Here is a 15,281-nt window from a genome sequence, read left to right on the forward strand (position 1 = left end):
GCCTTTATATGCAGTGTTTGGTGTATTTGACTGCTGTATTGGAGGTTCCCTGTTCAATTTCCAGGGGGTCGAAATAAGTATAAGATATAAGATTTTCACCGCAGTGAATACAGTTCAGTGTGCGACCGGCTGCGCAAGAAGCCGCACGTATTTTACGCGCACATTTTTTAAAAAGAGTTTGATCGCAATTTGATTTTTTTAAACAATATGTAAAATATATTGAAAAAAAAAATTAATATTTTTAAGTCCTTACCTTTCAATAACTCTTTTATTCTCAAAACCACATATTTATTTCGAAGAAATAATTATGTGGTTTTTACCGAAATAAAATTAATAAAAACTAATTTTTTTCAAAAAGAAAACGGTGTTTTAATCAAAAATTCTATTACGTTAAATGTTACCTGTAAACACAGTACGAGATAACTCGCATATGTAGTCGACGTCCTAGCATAGAACGCAATCTACGAGTTGTCTCGTAGTTGGCAGTCAACGTGTTAAAAATAATATACTATCGATTGCCCTCCTTAATGCCTTGCAATAATGCATTATTAACTTATTAACTAACTAACTAAACATCACGCCGATTCCCCGCAGGGGTAGGCAGAGAGAATTGAACGCCACACCACTCTGTCTTAGCAAACATTCTCCGCCTCTGCAACATTCATGTATCTCCTCATACTTACCCGACGATTATTACGACTCCTGACCCGGCCGCTTTCAAGTATTTGACATACCTGATTGCGCCAAGTTTTCCTCAGTCTTCCTCTGCTTCTTTTTCAAACTACATTTGCCTCATAAATTTATTTGACCGTTTTTTCCTCACTCATACGTTCCACATGTCCAAATCGTCTCAACACACCTTTCTTATTTTTTTTGCCTTTATGTACTTAAGGCATTATTTCAATAACAATTTTTTTTTTATTTTATTTTTATTTTTATTTGTACACATTTTTTTTAAATCACAATTTATACATAAGTATTTAGATTTTTTTTGCAGAGACCCACCAAGCCAAGCCACCTTGTGTGTCTTGTCGGTGGAGTTCTTTTTTAATACATTTTTTATTATTTTTAACGATTTTAACGTAATATACACACAAAAAAGAAAAAAATTAAAAATATAAACATTTTACAATTTTCAATAAAAAAAAATAAAACAAAATAAAAAAATATATATTCGAAAAAAAATCGTCATTAAAAGTCATCAGTCAAAGGTCATACATTATTTGTCCTTTCTAAATACCCTTTCTGTAGCTAAGTTAAGAAATACCATTTTGTTGACGTAACAATATTATACCCGATAATGTAGGTACTATTTCTTTCTATGAGAATTACGCTGATTGAAAGTACAACCTCTCTTGGATAATAATTACCCACGCCATTCACAGAAGGGCCTGTACTTTGAGGTGATTATACCCGAATATAATGAAATGTGATAATTCGTAAGGTTTGTTGTTACGAATCTTTGACTGAACAATAGCTCTTAGTAGAAGAGATGAGAGAAGAGTATTAAAATATCGCATTTTGAAATAGATTGATGAAATTAAACGGGTCGATTAACGAACCATTATTGTGCTAAAATTGAACGAAGAAGTTCTGTGATATCTAAATTTGGATTGCTCAAAGCCTTCTTGTGACGTCAGTGCTCTTGTCAGTCTGACTATATTTTAAACTTAAGTTTTGTACTGAAATTTCTTGGTGGAACTGCATTTTATACAAAAGAGCAACACTAGATAGTTTTGTTCACTTTTGTTTTATTTGATCAGTGAACGGGTTTCGTCGTTACCAACATATTATTATTTATTTTTTTGACATCTCATCAAAGATGAAAAAGAATATGAAAGTCTGGGCATTTACGTGGCTGACGACCGTCATAGGCTGGTTTAAGTGATAACGTGATCAAATGTTACAAACGTGTAACATTCACCAATTCTATTATTTATTGATTCGGCATTAACTTTGTGGAATGACATGATTATTTTAATAAAAATTAAACACTTGAATAATCCACTCAATTGAGTTTTATTTTTATTTACGACTAGTTTCGAAAACGACAATTGTTTTCATCTTCTGGTACAAATTAAAACTAACGAATTAAAATATATTTAGGTGTATAAATAGGTTAATAAATATAGGGAGGGGGGTTAAGGAACAACAATTTTTTGTAAAATGAAACATTGATAATAATGGTGACGTATTTTAAAACAGTATATTATAAACAGTATATTATCAAATAAAACAATAATTAATAATACACTGTTTCAAATACGTCACCATTATTATCAATGTTTCCTTTTACAAAAAATTATTTTGAATATTATTATTTTGAATTCTAGTTAGTTTGAATAAAAACTTTTTTTTTTAATACCAAAACGGCGTTTTAAGCAACAAAAAAAAACAATTACGCCAAATTTTACCTGAGTTGAATGAAAATTCAGTTGCGGGGTATAGATTATCCTACCTTAAATTTAATATATGTTTATGTATGATATTTACCAGAATTAATAAGCAGATTTAGTCAATAGCTTATAAAAAAACAAAATAATGCTCATTCATTACCCACATGTATTTTTTTCGCTATACTTAAATCAAGCTAGATAAATATACCACTTGACAAAAACAGTATCGTTTTTTTTATTAAATCATACAAAAAACTCGAGCAGCTGTTTTTTTTAATATTAAACTTTCGAAATTTCAATGTCGCTATGACATAATGAAAACAATTTTTTTTAAATGTACACTTAACACAATCAATAATTATTGTTGGACAAATTATACCATAATTATATACGATATATTAAGCTTGTGAATTTAATATATTAGTAAATGCATTACACCATTTTCAAATACCAACATACATTATTTTTAACCTTTTAAAAGTTAAATACAATATAACATACTCGTACACATTTCGTTATCCATTCCGTAAATCTTAATTATTAATAATATTAGAGAATAAAACATAAATCTGGGATGCTGCATTGGCAGTGAATGGATAGAAATTCCAAATATTCTAAGTGCCAGTAGAAAAATTTTACAGAAAATTATTGAAACCGCACCGGTAAAGAAATGAACGATAAGATTTTGGAAAACGAAATATTCAAAATAATATACGTTACTAAATAAAAATACTTTTTAATTCATTTGATTTGATCATATATATATATATATATATATATATATATATATATATATATATATATATATATATATATATATATATATATATATATATATATATATATATATATATATATATATATATATATATATTTATGCACATATAATATATTGAAGATCAGAAAACGGATTTTCATACCGGAAACTCTAATTGCACAGTATTTCTATTACATTTTACTATGTATTATTAATGAAATGAAAATATAACAGTCACAAATACGTTTAAATTTCCATACGAATCGCGGAGAATGTTTTATTATACGTATTAACGGAAGAAATTAAATTATTTTATTTTTATTTTATTTATTTACGGTTCACAAACAATGAAAAACATATTACAATAAACGAAATACAGTGCAATACAGATAGTTTTGATGTTTTTCATCAATTACATGGGAACACAACAAGCTTACAGAAACAATAAAGGTGCAGGTTAAACACATATATAAACAATAGTAATTTGGTGGTAAAAAAAAGGGTAGTAACAATTAAAAGTAATGAAGTAAGAAAAATAAAAATAAAAATTAGAAGTAAAAATAAAAAGTGAAATTAAACTACGCTACATAAGGTATAAAATTCAAGACTCCACCAAATTGGTGAAATCAATTTGAAATTGATTTCACCAATCCGGTAATAGTCCTCTTGTATTTCTCCGTGCCATCATTAAATATGTCGATGGTCACATTATCAGTATTTTCTAAATTATTATACAATCTTAGCATCCTAGAAATGGAGTTAAAGTGTGCCATATTATTGTTATATACTGGGAGAGAAAATGTGTTGTGCCTCCTTAATCGCCGAGAGGGAACATTCATTGCTATCTTCTCGACACAAAATGCTGAATCAATGTTACCATGGATTATATTATAAAGATACATTAAGTCTGCAATTTGTCTCCTGATTTCCAATTTGTCAATATTGAAATATTCTAGGCGCTCCTCATAACATAACAGAGTTCGGCCTAGGTGACATTTAAATGTGAGCATACGAAGAAATTTTTGCTGCACAGACTCAATCATATTTATATAAGTCAAATAATGAGGTGACCAGACAACACATCCAAATTCTAAGTTACTACGAACCAATGAATAATATAAAGAGATTAGTGATGCTGGATTTTTAAAAGGTTTAGCAATTCTAAATATGAAGCCCAGCATTTTTAATGATTTTTCTTTGACTTTATTGAAATGCGTGGAGAATGTGAAGCGCGAGTCTAGAGTAATTCCAAGATCTAGAATTGTGTTAACAGAGTTAAGGTCGACATTATTAATGGAATATATAAAGTTTTTTTGGATTCTATTTCTTGTAAACGTAATTTTGAAACATTTTTGAACATTTAACTTCATATCATTCAACATACACCAGTTGTTCAATATATTTAGATCATTTTGGAGGAGTTGAATGTCCGTTGTAGTTTTTATTTTTTGAAATATTTTCAAATCATCGGCATACAAGAGAAAATTACATTTTAACTGAGATCCAAGATCATTGATAAAAATTAAAAACAATAGTGGACCAAGGTTAGATCCCTGCGGCACACCTGATGTGACGAGTATTGGAGATGATTCATATCCATTCAGACAAACCACCTGAGTTCTATTTTTTAAATAGGATGTTATCCAGCGCAGGAGGTTGCCATGAATGCCAATTGCTTCTAGCTTTTTTAATAATATGTAATGATTAACTTTATCAAATGCTTTTTGAAAGTCAGTGTACACTGCGTCCACCTGATACCCTTCATTCAATGCAGAACAAATATAATCACAAAATTCAAGTAGGTTTGATGCTATTGAACGCTTTGGAACAAATCCATGTTGTTTAGAGCTTATTAGTGGCCTACAGTATGACATAATTACAGCGTAAATTAGTTGTTCAAATACTTTTGCAAAGCACGATAATATGCTGATAGGTCGGTAATTTCTAATGCAAGATTTGTCTCCTGATTTATGGATGGGAATTATATTAGCCATCTTCCACAAATCGGGGAAGATACATTCATTTAGAGATTTGGTGAAGATAATATGTAATGGCACACACAATTCGTCACTGCAATTTTTTATAAAAACACTTGGGAGCTGATCAGGTCCTGGACCTTTGTTATTATCTAGTTTTTTAAGACACAACCTTATAGTCTCTACACTTATATTTATGTTAGAAAGATTGAACTGGCTCAATGTATTGAGGTGATCAACAAATGTATTAGATAACTGACTAGGATTTGATTGATTAAAAACAGATGCAAAATATTTTGAGAATACTTCTACTATGTCTCCTCCATTATTTGCATGTATATCATCAAAGTTCATAAGTTTGGGAACGCAATTTGTGGCACGAAGAGATTTAGAATATGACCAAAAAACTTTAACATTTCCCACCAATCCTTCTTCAATGGAATTTATATAATTTTTAAAGCATTCCTTTTGTAATGCTTTAGATCTTTTCCTTAATGTTGAAAATATTTCATAATCTAGGGGGTTACCATTATTTTTTGCTCTCATTCTGTATTTATTCTTTTCTTTCAAAATTCTAATAAGTGGTTTGCTAAACCATTTTGGATAGTGACTGTTCATTTTATTATTTTTCATTGGAACGTGATTATTTATAATATCCCAAAGTATATTATAAAATGTTAAGACCATGTCATTTGTACCCGATTCTTTAAATTTCATGGACCAGTCTACTGACAAAAGGTCTTGACGACATAGTTCATAATTACATTTACTAAAGTTGTATTTCAGAGGGTTACAATTTTCATTTAGTAGCTGAACAGTTTCAATTTTTAGGGAAATCTCAAATGGGGGATGATGTTGATCAATTGGAGTCAAACCAATTGTAGAATTAATTTCAATGTTATTTTTGTCAGAGAAAACGAGGTCTAATATGCGGTCATTATGATTACAGATATTATTAAATTGATACAGATTACAAATACAGGTAAAGTCAATTAAATTCAATGCTTTTGGACTAACATGATTCGTAGGAAAGAGAATTTTGTTGTTAAAAGATGCATCTGACATCCATTTAATTTCAGGTACATTAAAGTCACCTAATATTACATATTGAGATTTAGAGTCTTTACACTGAATATAGTTGTACTGAAGTTTTTTAATGCAATCATTGTAGCTAGCATAATGCAAATTTGGTGGAATATATACTACGCAGAGATGTATACAAAAACTAGAGTTGGCGTTTGGTTTGATTGTTACCCATAAATCTTCACCACTACTCTCGAACACTGTATTTCTCCAAGACACCAGTTGTTTGGAGACAGCTATTAGAACTCCGCCTCCTTGTTTGTGAGTAGAACTTGAGGATTCACGATCTCTTCTGTAGACAGCGTATCGCGTATCAAATAATTCTTCACTGAATATTGTCGAGTTCAACCATGTTTCAGTCAAACAGATGACATCATAGTTGTTGGACAAGACCTCTTGATAGAAACTTATAGTTTTCGTCTTTAAACCTCTTGTGTTTTGATAAAATATATTTAAGGATGCGAAAGAAAGTTTTGAATGTTTTATATGTTTTTTGACACTGTTGATATAATCGATGGTAAGGAGTTAATATATTTGATAGTTAGATTCGTCTCACCATTTTTCATTCTTGACTCCATTTCATTTCTGAGGTCCGTCAAGTAGGCTCGTTGCTTGGGCGTCAGGTCTGACTTGATTTTGAGATTATCAGGTGTTTTAGATTTAGATCGTAGCAGCCGTTTAACTATCAAGGAGTCACGAAGTTCGACTTTTATAGGCCTGTTAGTACCATCTCGTTGCGTACCAAGTCGATATACTTTTATTATGTCGCCGTTGGTTACTGGTTCGATTTGTTTGATTAATTCGGTAGTAATTTTTGTGTCATCTTCGCTTTTCCGTGTTTGGGTTGGTGAGGGGCTCTCAGGTACGTTATAAATGATAATGTTTTTGGAGCGCTCCTTTCTCTCTTCCATCTCCGAAATAGCTTCGAGAACGTCGTTTGGATTATTATTACATTGCTGAGTCGGGGGGGGACCGCTTTGGATTATTGTTTTGTAAGATATAATTTCTCCCTCTAAGCTCCCCATTTTCACTGCCATTTGGCTTATTGTCCCCAACAGGTTTGAAAATTTGGGAGATAATTTTGCGATGTGATCTTTAGTGAATTTGTTACTTTGATCATTAATAAAAATGTTTAAGTTAGTTATAATGTTTCTCGCTTCTTCGATATATTGCATAGCTGTATTATTGGTACTCGACATTTTATTTTTCGTAAAAATACAATTTAATTTAGTTTATAATAAAGTTATAATAAGTTCAGGTTGAGTACCCCTGGATATATTCAGCGCTAATTGCCGGTCAAAGTCCAATTTGATAGAAGCGGCGTATTGGTAGGTACGATCGATCGTTAACCAATCACACGGAAGTTTCGTTTGATATCAGCGAGGAACACTAGAAATGGCTTGTTTATATATTTTTCGAAATGATGTTTTTATGTTATTATTGCACAGTTCCGTGTCACAGTTTAACAAGTATCCGGTAAGAAGAGTCGATATGAAGGTATTCGACTATGTTTTTTTGACAATTGGCAAGAAAATACCACTTTTTACACAAGTTTGCTTTGGTAATCAAAACGGTACGTCTGCACTTTATTGATGTATTGTTGTATGATTAATAAATTAATTAACAATAAAAAATAATTATGATCCCATTTTACTAATCACTATACATATATAAATATACAAATTAATTTGGCCACTTACTTTTATTGTTGTCCGCCTCCGCAGTGTAGCAGTTAGCACGTTCGAATACTGTGCTGGAGGTTCCAGATTCGATTCCTAGGGGAGACAAAATAAACATATGTAAATTTCACTGCAATGTTTATTTAATATCACCTTTGACTATTATCTGAATCGTAAGACTGATCGTTTGCTTTCATGTAATTAACAATCAAGAAAACACTATCGATGCGATGCAGTGCCCTATGCACCATTGGGTTGCCTTTTAGTTTCAAAGAAGGTGGAGAGACTTTTTTAAAGTCCCTTTTATTTGCTGTATTGTGTTGACAATACATTCTTTAGAAATTTAATGTTCTTTTAAGACAATTGAATAGATAATTTAAAATCGTATATCTTTTTTGTTCAACATTTAAAAAGCTTAAAAAAGTGTTTAAATCCGATTATTATAATTTTTAATTTGACTTGCTCTTATGTCAAAATATGATTTTACATTTAGAAAAAAAGGATTTTTATTATTAAAAAAAACTATTGTCTTGATGGCACTTAGAACATTTGGAATTCATACTTTTCAAGTATGTACGATTTTTAATTTTATGATAAACATCGATACATCTCTTTGAAATTAAAAATATCTAAAAGTTTTGATATTGAATTTTCTTTAAATTAATTTAAAAAGTAAAATACACAAAATGGGCAAGACTTAAGGAAGTACTCTCAAATATAGAAAACAGTACGCCACCGGTTGCGCTAAAAGCCACACGTGTCCTCGCTCAATTTATTTTAGAATTTTAGTTTATTTGGAATATATATTTTAATTTAAAACATTATTATAACTCATTGTCTTTCAAAAACTCTTTTCTTTTCAATAAAAAATGGATAGATTTTACCACAAAGTGACTGCCGAATCAATTAATTAAATTACCTCAAATATTACCTGGGTTTAAAGAAAATTAACTAACTTACCATCACGCCGCTTCTCCGCAGGGGTAGGCAGAGAGAATAGAACGCTACACCACTCTGTCTCTGCAAACATTCTTCGCCTCTTCTACATTCATGCATCTCCTCATACATACCCGGCGATCATTACGACTCCTGACCCAGCCGCTTTCAAGTATTTGACATACCTGACTGTGCCAAGTTTTCCTCGGTCTTCCTCTGCTTCTTTTTCCAACTACATTCGCCTCATAGATTTGTTAAACCGTTCTTTCCTCACTCATACGTTTCACATGTCCAAACCATCTCAACACACCTTTCTTAATTTTTTTGCATTAATGTTTTTAAGGCATTATTTCATTATTATAAATTAATAAAACCTATTTTTTCTTTAAAAAATCGTCATTAAAAGTCATAATTTTATCGATAATGCTTATCTCAGCCTTGCATTCTTTCCTTTTTTCATCATTCCAACATCTATCAAACATCGTTTTGCCGCACATTCGTCTGACGGATCGCATATCGACTGCATTCAGTCTGCTTTTATAAAGAAAATTAAGTAGCGTTTTATCGAATTTTGGGTCTTAAATCGATCCTTGAACTAGAAACGTTTATGCAATCTAATACCCAGTAAGCGAACTCTAATAGCAATATATGCCTATTTACTGCAATAAATTATGCAGCGTGCATAATGCATATATCGCTCACTCCTTTCAAGAACGTCATAAATAAAAAAAAAACTTGATTTTTCGGTAGAACGTTTTTAAAGTTCAAAAATATATTATAATACAATGTATTAAGAATATCCAGCCACTTATTGAACTTTTTACTGTGCAACAGATCTTTTTAGGTAAAACCTGAAGGTTTTTTCTCCATTTGAAAAATATTTAGTATATTTAAAAAAAATAATTAAACAATACCAAAACAATTATATATAAACATATACATATCGCTCACTCCTTTCATCAACATCATATTTAAAAATATATATTTTTCAGGAGATTGTTTTTTAAGTTAAAAAATATAATAAAACGTATTGAAAATAACTATCAAGCCATTTATTGATTTTTTTTACTGTGCAACAGATCTTTTTAGGTAAAACCTGAATATTTTTTCTCCATTTGAAAAACATTTAATACATAAAAAAAAATTAACAATACCTTTTTTTGAAAATGCAAAAACAACACTTTCTGCCCTGTAGCCGGTAGATATTAAGTAAAAAAATATGCCTCTTTTGCTGGAATATAGTACATTTTCTGGGCATTCCGAAAACATGCACAACTGAAAATTGTCGATTTTTGATTTATGACGTTCTTGAAAGGAGTAAGCGATATGCATATATGCAAATGGTCCCCTGCATTTCACCGGTAGTTATACTTCCTATGTTAGTCAAATCCATATTCAAGGTTGCTACTATCTGCACTAGTTTTTTTGGTGTCTTTTTTCATTCGAATCCCGTTAATTATTATAATATATGCTATTTACAGTAAGATAATTATCGAGCCAATATCAACGAGATATTTAAATTTATGACACTGTCAGATAATAAAAATGATTATTTATAAATATGTTTTTTAATATATGTACGTTTTATATGTAATTCATATGTTTTTTTAATCATATAAAAATATTATATGATTAAAAAACATGATTATTTTAAAAATAAGATGTAAAAGTAGGTATTTATGTATTAATTTTCAAATCAAAGATTTTTTGAGTCTACTAAGTTGTATTTTATTAAAAAACACATACAAATTTAAATTGTGACAATTGTTCGCCGAGTTATGGCATTTTCAAACGAATGGCATTCGTGAGGTTCTCCTATGTTCAATAGATGTCGCTGCCATTGCATTTAATTAAAAAATATATAAATTTATTCCCTACCAGAGGTAATATTTTTTTTATAAAAAAACATATACTTATAATGAAAAAAAAACGCGCGCGTATTCAAATCCAACATTGTGTTAAAATTTTGAAGCAATCGATGGATATTTTTTGAGAGATTAAGATTTTGAGCAAATGAACACATACATATACATTTTATTTATGTAGATCAATGCGTTTTTCTCAAGCATTTTCACATTGATCAAAAATTCAATGGGAAATTAATTATTTCTTACTATAATTACATTATAATCAAAGTACGTGTACATATTAATAGACGCACGTCAGCTGACTGCATTATATAATAGATTAGTTTTTAATGCCGGTTGCCGATCGCTAGCCTCCAGCTACAAAGTGGACCGCGGGTTTTTATTGCAAGTTGTGCGTTTATCTCAGGAACGTAATCTTGAAATCGGCTGATCAATTATCATCATTGCGGGACAGTCTGTGTACCAGAGATGGGCAACTCTTTTATTCACATGGGTAATATATCATGCATACAGCATCCGTAAACTGATCATTTATTTTTGTCCTCAAAACGGGACATCTACCTATTTTTACGTAATAGTATGTTTATTCAAGAAAATACGTATTTTTTTCATAGTTTTTATGTATTAATGAAAAGAAAAGGAATGTTGATAAAGAAAATATGTAAGAGAAATAAAAAATAATTTTTATTTATTTATTGAAAGGCCTTTAACATAATACATATATACAGTATCTAATATAAAAATACACTAATAGAGAAACAAAAAGTCTTAAATATAAAATAATAATAAAATAACAAAAAGTAAGCACTGGTAAATACACGTCTCCTTCACACACTGTCAGCGAGCAGCGAGAGAGAGTGAAACACAACGTTTACATTTATCCATTATAACATGGAGAAGAAATGCTGAGAAAGTACAAACTTCAGGGTGGATAACAATATATAAAATAAATCTATACTATCAAAAGCATTGGCTAACATGTGAAGCCGCGGAATCGAATAGAACATGGCATAGTTTGCATTATGTACAAATACTGCGAATACAGATTTTTGCCTAGTACCTCTTCGACGCACGCTAAGGCTAATTAAGGAGATCAGGGCTATCCAAAAAATTGTTATTTTATTATTTGTATAAATAGTCGGCGGTCTTTGTAAAAATTAGTTAATCTTTGCACAAGACTCACCAGCCACCTGCTGTAGCCATATGCACCGAAATCAAGCTTGGATTTGTTCAGCAAAGTTATATGAAACGGTTATACTACAAACTACCGTCGATTTTTTGCCAGTTTTTAAAAATTGCTACTTTTTTTTGAAAACGGGACATTTCGACGTCCCGAAACTTTACTTGGGGACAACGGGACAGGCTATCTAAAAACGGGATGGTCCCGTTCAAAACTGGACGTATGGTCACTTTAAGTATCAGCCTCCGTAGTGTAATGGTCAGCACGCTTGGCTACCGTACTAGAGGTCCCAGGTTCCATTCCTAGGGGGGGTTTACATAAATATATGTGATTTTTTCAAAATATCACATTTATTAAATATAATCCTCGACTGGTACCTGAAACGGAAGGCTGATCACCATTCCTTCATAAAGATAACACTGTTTTTATATGATGCAGAGCTCTATGCTCTATGAGGGTGCGGATAAGGGTTTGAAGAATATGAAGAAGCATTATGGGTTTATTATTATTTTTATTTTTGTGAATTTCTATTGTTTCAAAATGTTGCATTTTAATATAATATTTACCCATTCAACTTAAATTAAAAATAATTTATTTTAATTTTAAAATGATTTATATTTTTCGAATTTATTAATGTTTTTTTTTTTGGATTTTTTTTGTTTTTTTAATAAGAAAAACACGTGTTTCGCAGGTTAGCCATTACTGCTATAAGCACATCTACCCGGCGGTATAAAATAGTAGGTTATGCGTTCTCAAGAAATGACCTCAACTTTCACTTTCATTCTTTCTTCTAACTGTTAACATCTCTTCAACGTTACACCAGTGTTTCTTCATCTTTTATTATTAATATTCATCTCCACGCTAAAAGAAAAAAAAATTGGGATACTTTATAAAGCGCCATTTTCGTAAAATAATACCCCAAGGGTGCTTCTCTGTGATTTAATAGCGGAAAAGGGTACTATGGAAATGATTTAGAAATTAAATCCTTCATTAGTATATAAGTCATGTTCCTATGCTGATTTTGCCTATCCTTTCGCTTATACTTCGCATTTTTCTTCCATAAATTTTTCTTCACAAAATGACCATAGTACTGTAGTTTTGAAGAATATGGAATCCATATTCTTCTTCATCTTTGATGAGATGTCAAAAAATAATATGAAAAATTACTCCTATAATTGGAGATAATTCAGATTTGTGAACAAGTATTTGGACACACTCAAAATATTGTAAATATAATGTAAAGTTGTAAATGTTGTTAATCAACTGGTCAAATTATAAGCTGAAATAACAAAAATGAAATTGATATTTTCTGGCGTTTCTCATGTAGGTATGTGATTTTGATTCGGACCTCACATAATAATAAAAGAGTTTCTGCTCAGTAAAAATTGTATTTTCATCCCACCAAAAGATGTCTCTAGTAAAGTTCTAGTGATTCAAGAACAATGTTTCAAAATTGGCTCATATATATATATATATATATATATATATATATATATATATATATATATATATATATATATATATATATATATATATATATATATATATATATATATATATATATATATATATATATATATATATATATATATATATATATATATATATATATATATATATATATATATATATATATATATATATATATATATATATATATATATATATATATATATATATATATATATATATATATATATATATATATATATATATATATATATATATATGTATAAATATATAGAATTTTCAAGAATTTGAGTAATGTGGTTGTCAATAATGGGTAGAATTGGTGAATGTGAATGGGTAAAGTGATCACATAAACCAGCCTATGACGGTCATCAGACCCGTAAATGCCCAGACTTTTATATTCTTCTTAATTTTTAATGAAATGTCAAAAAATAATATGAGTATTATTGTATTTAAAATAAAAAAATATTTATACTAAAAATAACGTTTTTACTAAGACAAGAATGTGCGTTAATTTTTTAATGTTCGTTTTTTTCTCCTTGTAGCTACTAATTATAAACTTGACCATTTATTTTTGTCCTCAAAACGGGACATCTACCAATTTTTTACGTAATAGTATGTATATTCAAGAAAACACGTATTTTTTCATAGTTTTTATGTATTAATAAAAAGAAACAGAATGTTGATAAAGAAAATGGTAGGACTAAATACTATAAATATGAAAAAGTGATGTTGTTCAGGCTATCTAAATACGGGACGGTTTCGTTCAAAACGGGACGTATGGTCACTTTAGTAATGACGTGAAAACCAAATAGCATCTATTCAAGCATGTATATTTTACAGTTTGAGAATGACTGCGTTACGCATTATCATTTGTGGTTCCCAGTTATTATGTATGAATCGCAGACAGATACCGCAATATTACCAAATATTTTTTTTTATAATACGAATAAAAAATGTGTTAATAAAAAAAATTCAATCAAATGTCGAGTTCTAATAGTATTATCATTATTATATCACTTAACGTTAATGTAATTTATGTTTAATCGGTATTTTTGTTACATTAATACAAATAGAAGAAAAAAACGTGTAAATGTTTTAATTTAATTCAAATAAACATCACAAATACACAGCAACGCACGATCGGGTACAGCCAATTATAAATATAAATTAAACCCGCAACTTTTAATTTGAGTAGTTTTTAAATGGACCATGTTATGCAGAAACCATACAATACACAATTTGTAAAATTGGACTTTTTGATGAATGCTGCTTCATAGATAGTAAAATTTTAATTTACGATTCACTCAGTAAATAGCACTTTTTCTTAAAATCTATTGTGTCACGTGTTTCGATACATTCCGCATCATTTTCAAACATCGTATAGTGGCATGTATCAAGTAAAACCTAAATGGAATAAAATAACGACTTTGTAATGTTTTCCACATTAATTTTATTTGACCAGCAACCGGGTTTCGTCGTAACCGACATCATCAAACTGGTCTGATGATGTCGGTTATGACGAAACCCGGTTGCTGGTTAAATAAAATTCATGTGGAAAAAATGACATAGTTGTTATTTTATTCTATAAAATGCAGTTCCACCAAGTAATGTCACTACAAAACTTAAATCTAATGAAACCTAAATTAAAAACTCAAATTAAAAATGGTATTTACTTAGTAAAATCAATTTTCGAAAAGTAAAATTTTGATTGACTGGAGACATTCGACCCAAAACAAAAACACAATATTTTTCGGAGAACTTCAACCAACGTAAAATTTCGGAGAACTAATACATGGAAAAAATATGTTAGAAATATCCTCGTGGGTTGACAGCTTTCAGAATTTTTCACGTTAAAATTATTTACATACATCACTCACTCCTTTCAAGAACGTCATAAATCAAAAATTGTCAATTTTTAGTGTTTTCGGAATAC

General features: G+C 29.8%; 1 protein-coding gene and 1 long non-coding RNA gene across 2 annotated transcripts in view; one reads left to right on the top strand and one right to left on the bottom strand.

The window, feature by feature from the left end:
* The window catches only part of LOC148311406 (uncharacterized), a 166,133-nt gene that overhangs the window by 96,167 nt on the left and 54,685 nt on the right, over positions 1 to 15,281 (bottom strand). Inside the window, exon 2 of the long non-coding RNA XR_015837268.1 lies at positions 7,913 to 7,987. This is a non-coding gene — a long non-coding RNA (uncharacterized LOC148311406). The remainder of the gene's footprint in view (positions 1 to 7,912; positions 7,988 to 15,281) is intronic.
* The window catches only part of Pxd (Peroxidase), a 112,195-nt gene that overhangs the window by 9,128 nt on the left and 87,786 nt on the right, over positions 1 to 15,281 (top strand). The gene's annotated exons all lie outside the window — the stretch shown is intronic.

This window comes from Brachycentrus maculatus, unplaced genomic scaffold, assembly GCF_059751285.1.
Source record: "Brachycentrus maculatus isolate JH-2025_06_01 unplaced genomic scaffold, ASM5975128v1 h1tg000065l, whole genome shotgun sequence".
Taxonomy (NCBI): domain Eukaryota; kingdom Metazoa; phylum Arthropoda; class Insecta; order Trichoptera; family Brachycentridae; genus Brachycentrus; species Brachycentrus maculatus.